Raw genomic sequence first — 7,935 nt, forward strand, 5'->3', positions numbered from 1 at the left:
GACTTGCTATGCCGGATGAGATACAAGACCCATGGTGCTATTAGATTCGATAATATGCATGTCTATACTTATGAGTCTTTGCACGAGGCTTATGGGGCAGGCATTTTTCGTATTGAGGACCAAGGGGACTATAACGTTTACCTTGGTAGCCCTTTGTCCATGAACATAGGAGCTGTTATGTTTTGGATTATGCTAAACATTTTAGGGAATGGCGTTTTTCTTACGTGAATGGCGCCACTTGCGGCGTTTTCCTTGCTTTAGCCAATGGACGCCGGTTCTATGACCTTCCCGGGACTTTGATGTCTAGTTTAGCACGAGCCCATACCATGAGGCATAAGTACCTTCTTATGCCCTGTTCTAATTCACGTATTATGCTATGTTTCTTTCCTGTTTTTTGTACACGTTTCCACGGATTGGATTAAGGTAGACGCAGTGCGACCCACCAATAGTATTATTCGATCTTTTTCCGCGTAATGACTTGGCATGGGTGGCGGATCTGACCTCACCGAGGTTCGCCTACACCCCATCAGACCAAGTGGCACTTAATAGGTTAGCAACCATAGATGATAAATGGCGTGAAGCCCGGCAAATTATCATAGCATGGCAGGACGCGAAGGAACCTCACTTCTTTATAGAAGTAGAGGATGACGAAGATGACGCATAACAACGGGAGCGGAGGTAAGTTTTAGTTCTGTTAGTGTCTGCTTATGTCCCAAGCAATTTAATTATGTTAACCCCATAATGGGTAGAACTCTTATAGAGTTGTGTCAGTTTTTATTTCCTATATTAGTACGTTCTAACTTTGTTTTGCAGATGTCCTGAAATTCACGCGTTTCAATGGTATTTTTCCTACCCTCTTTATTTAAATGCTTTGAGGACAAAGCATGCTTTTTGTTTGGGGGCATAGAAACACGTGTAATTAAGACATCTGTTACGATATAGATAGACATAAAATGCATTTGTCTCTAGTTAAAATTTCAAAAATTTAAAAATATAAATAAATAAGTCATGCTATACACTTAGGAATATTGGTATTGTTTCTTTCTCCATGCTTTTAACAATCTAGAAGTCTCACATAGCTGTTGCATCAGAATAATTGTTAGAAACTTAGGTTAATACGTAGGTAATAATCTTTGCATCTATCTATAAATATATTACATGAGTATCTATGATTGTTAGCAGTAAGTTTCTGAAATCTAGGCTAGAGTACTTATTTTACAAATCCTGTGAGAATATAGCCTAAAGCCTTTATATGAGCTGAAACATTTGAGAAATGACACAAGGGAGAAGTAAAATCGGATAGAGAAATCACACGCGTCCACTTGCTTGATCACTAAACCATATCCTAAGTGAGAATTTAGGCCGCTCTTTGGATCGATATAGCCAGAAATTCAAACCTATGAATTATTTTCCGCTAGTCACCACTCTGAGCCTTTTCTTTAGCCTTCCATACACCACAATTCCTTTACCCTGTTACAAAAAAAAAAACAAAAAAAAAAAAAAAAAAAAAAAAAAAAAAAAGAATAAATCAACCTACCCAATTTAGAATAAGTCTGAGAATAGAATGAGTGAAGAAAGAAGAAGAGAAAAACCTGTGTAAACAAAAATTAGCAGTTGCTTCAGAAAAAGAAAAGAAGTTTTCATCCAAAGAAAAGAAAAAAAAGAAATAAAAATAAAATAAAAACTCCAAAAAATAGAATAAAAGGGAGTCAAAAGCCAAAGAAAAGAAAAAAAAAATATGGCTAAGGATGGAAACAAATTGTAGAAGCAAAAGTAAATAACAAGGTTTTCTCTAGTTACATAATATGAAGACTCTATTATCTCAGACTTGTCCTTTAGAATATCCATTTCCTTCCTTCTTAAACCATCTCCTAATCCCCGTAACACCTAATAAAGACCTCTAGCTCAATTAGGAATAGGTTAGTGTGATAGTAAGTGGCAGATGTGTTTGATCGACCCGACTTCCTTGTTGTCATTGAGATTGTAAGGTAAAGTGTGCCCACTGCCTTTGGAGTAGCGAAACTTGAGTGGAAAAATCAGAGTGTTGTTTCTTAACTATTATTGTGAGAACCTACTTGGGGACGCTATTAGGAGTTCTCGAAAAAACAAACCCGCTAAACATTTGATAGTACTACTCATTGTATATATGTTTATTGTAGATGATTGATTATTATGCATATATTAACTTAGGGTTTTGACTAGTTATTCTTATGTAATTGCTAGAGAGATGTATAGATAGTTGAGCATGAATAAGGAAACAATAGTTTTATTTTCTTAGTCGTTGTAGTATAGATGAAGTTTGTGAGTACCTTCATGGGGAAAACTCTCCACGAGGCTATAACTCGTCCACTAGGGAATTCCTAGTGGTTTAAGGCCTTGTTGCATATGGTCAATGCAATCGCATTTCAGTAAACGAGATTAGGTAGAACTCCATTTTTGGTCACTTATTCTAATTTCTCATCTTTGCTTGAGGACAAGCAAAATCTTTGTTTGGGGGTGGTTTGATAAGAGCCCAAAACTGTAGTTTTAACTCCTTAACAATCATACTTTTAGACCAATTATGTGAGTAATAAGTAAGAGTTAATACTGATTACGTGTTTTTATGCATTTCAGGCTTCAAAGTCCATTATAATGCGAGAAATGTGCCATTTTAGCGAGATAAAGGAGCAAAAGTCGTGAGAACTTCGAATGCCATATCTTTGGACTCAGACCTCGGAATGAGGCCTACCTTATGTCAAAATGACCGGCTCGGAAAGAGCTTTGCAATGGTCCAAGCCTTGACCCAATCAGAGGAGCAGAAGTGGACGAAAAGTCTGTGGAAGCCAACTGCAGCTGAAGAGGCCTTTTTGGACTTGAAAGAATTGGGTTTTGGGCTGATTCTCTGGCCCAAAACATGGCTCCCAAGCCCATGCACGATTTTGGATCTGAATGTATAAGAACAAAAGCTTAACTCTTTGTTAATGGTAGATTAATTAGTAGAGAATTAGGGTAGATAGCTTAGAATAGAAAGTAGCCATTAAAATAGCTTCTAGATCTAGATTTAATTGTTTTATTTAATTAGTTTCAAATCCTTTATTAGATTAAACCCTTGGAGCTTGTTCTTCAATTCGATTAAATCAATAAAGTAGTATTCTTTATCAATTTCGATTTTGTCAAATCGATTCTAGATCTAATTTCAATTCATGTCCTTATTTCAATTTAGTCATTAAATTAGATTTCATTATTGTTTAATTAAGTAAATTTCAATGCTTTATATTATGTTTAGTTTTAATCTAAATGGAAATGATTTGGAATGATTCGAGGCTAAACCTCCATTAGAGGGGTCGTGAAGCCTTGATGAAAGCTTGATTCGATTATCGTAGAAGTCGTCATTATTTTCTATTCCACTCTAGAAATGATTAGTTCACCATGAGAATGGGTTTAATTGTTCACATGCTAGTTATGAATTGGTAGAAATGCCATGTATAATTAGGGATTAGGAATAACCAATTGTTCTGCGAAGCAGTTCAATTCGGATTACGACGATTCGTCGTTAGTGGATTAAGTTGAGTTAAGGTGGAATCAATCCCCCTCTAACTCCTTATCATAGAATCAACGTAGCATTCCCATAATTATTTAGATAATCGACTAGTTGCATCTTGTGGGTAGTTGCATCGTAGTATAATTCCCTTCGTAAAACTCTCATTGACTTAAAACCGACTAGTTAGATTAGAAAACATCCATGCTAGAGCACTAGGAGTGGAACGAACTTATCTACTCCACTATATCTCATAGGATTGAGAGTAGAAAATCTTTGATAAACTTATAGCATCATTCAGTTTTAGTTTTACTTGCGTTTGTAAGTGTCATCGCTTTATCTCGTAGGTAGACTATACATTTTATGTTTATCACTACTTGATCTCAAAAACACTATCAAGTACTATCAAGTTACCAACCTAGAGTAAATAATTGTAAATTGTTCACAACAATAATAGATAAAAGTGCAATTTTGGTCGTACAGAGTAACAATATAATAGGTATGCAGAAGCCAAATTTCTTCTAATGTCAAATTCAATATCTACAACATACTATAGATCAATTTCATCCCAGTCAATTAATAGGACACATCATCACTATTCCTAACTTAAAAATCACTTACAACATATCATTCTTTAGGCCCAATATTCAGTATCACCGAGTTTAATGAGGTCCCTAGCTGAAGTACTATGCAAATACTATTTGAGTAACAAACAATACCATCGACACCTCCAAACAAATTCATGGTAAGTACATAATGAATTCCACAGGCTCCCCTTCTTTTCTTGCAACATTTGATTAACCATAAGCAGAAGCCTATACAGATGTATACATATCGATTAGAATCGGACAATAATGGACATAGGTTTTGTTACTTGCAGGTAACAAACTTATTTTCAAATGAAAAAATTTCTATACTTTATGACACTGAGATGAAGGGATTCTCCAAGAGCTAGACTGATAAAGACTCCCTAAGAAGGCATGAAGCAAGGGCTGATATAACATCAAACAACAGATCTACAATCACCGACAATATATATTCCCAATCATCTCGGCGTACTTGGCACTGTCTTAAGCATGCACGATTGCATTGCCTCTTATGTATTCCTTTAAAAACCTCCTGCATCAAAAAGAAATGCCATGCATACTTTGATCATATCTATAAACCAATACATAGTTCAAACTTCAAACAATATAGCTTCCTCTAAAGCTCCATTCCCTTTGTACAAAAGAAAAGGGAAGGGAAAAAAAGTACTCTGCAGATGATGTTGCTATCCTTGCATTGCTCCCTATGTCAATATAGAAAACCAATAGTCTAAGAAAGCCAATAGAGGCAGTCAAACCCCACAAAACCTCCCTATATAGGTTTTTTACCCATATGGTATCCCAACCAATATCACCCGATGCATTCTATGATCTCTCGAATCTATAGTTGGGATAGGAAGTTTTACATTACCTTCTCAATAAGTTCTCTACAATACAATGGAAAACTTGGATGGGATGAGGAAAGATAGGAGATTAGAGCATGTTGCATTACTTTCAGAACTGTGAGGGACTAAGGGAGAAGATTAAAAAGCCACAATGAGCCGAGTCATTTTAGGAATGTTGGGCTCGAGACCTCATGGACACAGATCCTTCCACTCCTATTGTTGTTCAGGCTTGGCGTTAAAGGGCGTACCGCAATGTATAGGACAGCTTAAAAAAGATAAGATGCAAAAATCGTATTGTCAAATCGACTTCTAAATGATCCATTGTGCTCTACCGCCTGGAACATCAAAGCGGTAGTAAAGGCATCTCTCAAGGATGCCTTGATGTGCAAGGATTTAGAATAAATGTAAGCTCCACGTTCTTAACAGTTCCTACAATTGAACCACAAAGGAAAAAAAAGGATAGTAATCAGTATTAAATAGAGTAAATGAATATCAATAAAATATATTTTTTTTAATACTACTAAACCGTACAACTTTTTCCCTTCTTCATGTCAGGTATATATGCGGTGTGCCTGTGTTGTAAACCAAAACTTTGAGTTCAAATTAGAACTTATTTAAGTCATTGCCAAAACACAAATGGTTCACATGAAAGTAAAGGGAAAGTACATTTTGTATGCCACTTCCGTTTACGTGTATCCTTATGCCGCTACATCGGTTGCCACCAAAATTGGAGTCTGACGACCATTCTTAAATGAGCTCAATGCATACTCCCTTTCCTGCAAATACAATCATATGACTTGGAACACATTAGAATAAGACTATAAAAAATGTCACCATTTTTGTATTGGTCTTTAACTTAAAATAACTTAGAAGCATATCTAATACTTATTATTACTTTTTTGGAGAAACCAAAAAGCGACCCTTTTCTTGATTTCTTATCGGATGGTTAAAGGTAATCGTCCATACAACTATTCATTTTCACTCTATAACTTCCTAAGGTACTTGCACAATCCATCAAAAACAAATTCTTGATATATCTGAAATTACTCTTTGACCCATCTATATTAATAAATAGGACGTGATATAAACCAACTAACCAAAGTGTAGACTGTAGACACACAGAGGAACAAAGAGTAATGTAGACACTTCTCAAAATGACGTTCTAAGCAAGATGACTAACGTGTTTTAGGCATTAATAAGAAACAAATGCATATCGATCATTTAGGAAAACATAATTCTACAATTGAACATTGAAGAAGTGAGCAAGGAATACAATAAACAAGATATATTCGCTAACCAAGGCTTTTACAGTTCCAATTACCTGCTGTGATCTATCACCATAAATTGTAGTTGATGGAAAACCATTCGAGCACAACCAATATTCCAGTGAGTTGGCTCCTTTCTTTGTCTCCACAAAAATTAAAGTCAGAGCTTGCTATGAAAGCAATAATAGGAATCACTAAACAACAGTTCACACAATAAAATATTAAAGAAACCAAGTCAAAAAGGGGAAAGTAAGATAGGAAGAATAGAAGACTATATGAAGGCAGCATTGACAAATTATCCAGTGACATGGTAGGGAAAGCTAAAGGAAACAACCCATATCAACCATACTACCTTTCCATGAGATCCATTCTCCCTTTGAGCATGAAAAAGGTCCATGAGGTGGCTTCTCTTATCTTACTCCTGAACATACTCAACTCTTTGAACAATCAAATTGGTACTTGAACCAATCTTTCCAACAACCAGAAAAATGTAATTTGCAAGTTTTTTCAAATAAATATGAGTTGCCAGCATGTTTTTTTCTACTGAAAGAAAAGGAAAGTTGTATGGAAGTGTAACTGTGTAAGTATTTAGGAATTCCAACACGCAACTCAATGGGATTGTATAGTGGATAACCAACGTCATGTCCTTAAGGTGAACAAATTTGATAGATTAGCTAATCAAACTAAGAAAGTGAGAAAGACACATAATTTTATAGCTATGAAAGAAAATTATAGCTTATGGAATTAGTACATTAGTGATAAGGAAAACAGAGAATATATCAAACCTACTCGAACAACACACCACACCCACCATGAATGAAATCACTCACTGCAACAAATTGAACGACACAAATAACAATATTATCTTCTTCGTCTTCACGTTGAGTTCTTATTTGGTTTTAAACTATATATTTTCTTGTCCCATGGCAAAGAAAGTTTAAGATTAAAAAAGAACGAAGTTGTACATATATTTCTCAATCGCTATGGAGCAATCCGTTACCAAGACTGATACAAAGTAAGCCCAGTAATATTGACTCAGATGATTTGTAGGAATTCACTAAAATAAGTTTATTCTAACCATTGTAACTGTTCCTCAAGTTCCTTGCTAGCCAGTGAATTTTGCTCAATTATGTAATAGTTGTTCTTTTGACCCGATTCTAGCTAACTCTGATTCTTGGTGTCATGAGACCCTCAATTTTTCCATTTCCATTTAGGTCTAATTATAGAGTTTAACGGAACAGTAGGAATAGTAAGACCCATTGCTTCTTTCATTACCCTTCATAATAAAAAAACATAACAATATACAATCAAGACAGATCGCTATTAATGCTCAAATTACATATAAGAGTTCTCATCATGTATGCAAGTACTTATAATAGTTTTTTCTTTAAGGATTTTGTATTATAGACTGTGTATGCATTAGTCAATTAACTGTAAGATCTATAGGGAGTTAAGGCACACAAATTTATAAGGTGTGTTTTGCTGGAAAAATAGGTACCTAGGTTTAATTTGTACATATCGCCATGTCCAAGACACTAAATCAAATAAAAAATACTCTAAATATGTAGATATGGCTCACTCAAAATAACCAATTTGCATAGCTTCAAAACGTTCAAGTAATTATTATCCGCTCCGAAGACTTTCGCTTGAAGCTAGTTGTCTCTACTAATTGTTTCATTGTCTTAAAGTTAATTGGGTGTTATGTTAATTATCTCTTTGTAAGG

General features: G+C 35.1%; 1 long non-coding RNA gene across 1 annotated transcript; it reads right to left on the reverse strand.

The window, feature by feature from the left end:
• Positions 1–4,382: 4,382 nt before the first annotated feature.
• LOC147500069 (uncharacterized) lies at positions 4,383–7,643 on the reverse strand. The gene is made up of 3 exons (XR_015194590.1): positions 6,268–7,643; positions 5,613–5,722; positions 4,383–4,636 (listed from the first exon to the last, which is right to left on the reverse strand). It is a non-coding gene; the product is annotated as an uncharacterized LOC147500069 (long non-coding RNA).
• Between the last annotated feature and the right edge of the window lie 292 nt (positions 7,644–7,935).

The sequence above is a fragment of the Coptis chinensis genome, chromosome 5 (genome assembly GCF_015680905.1).
Source record: "Coptis chinensis isolate HL-2020 chromosome 5, ASM1568090v1, whole genome shotgun sequence".
In the NCBI taxonomy this organism is placed as follows: Eukaryota; Viridiplantae; Streptophyta; class Magnoliopsida; order Ranunculales; family Ranunculaceae; genus Coptis; species Coptis chinensis.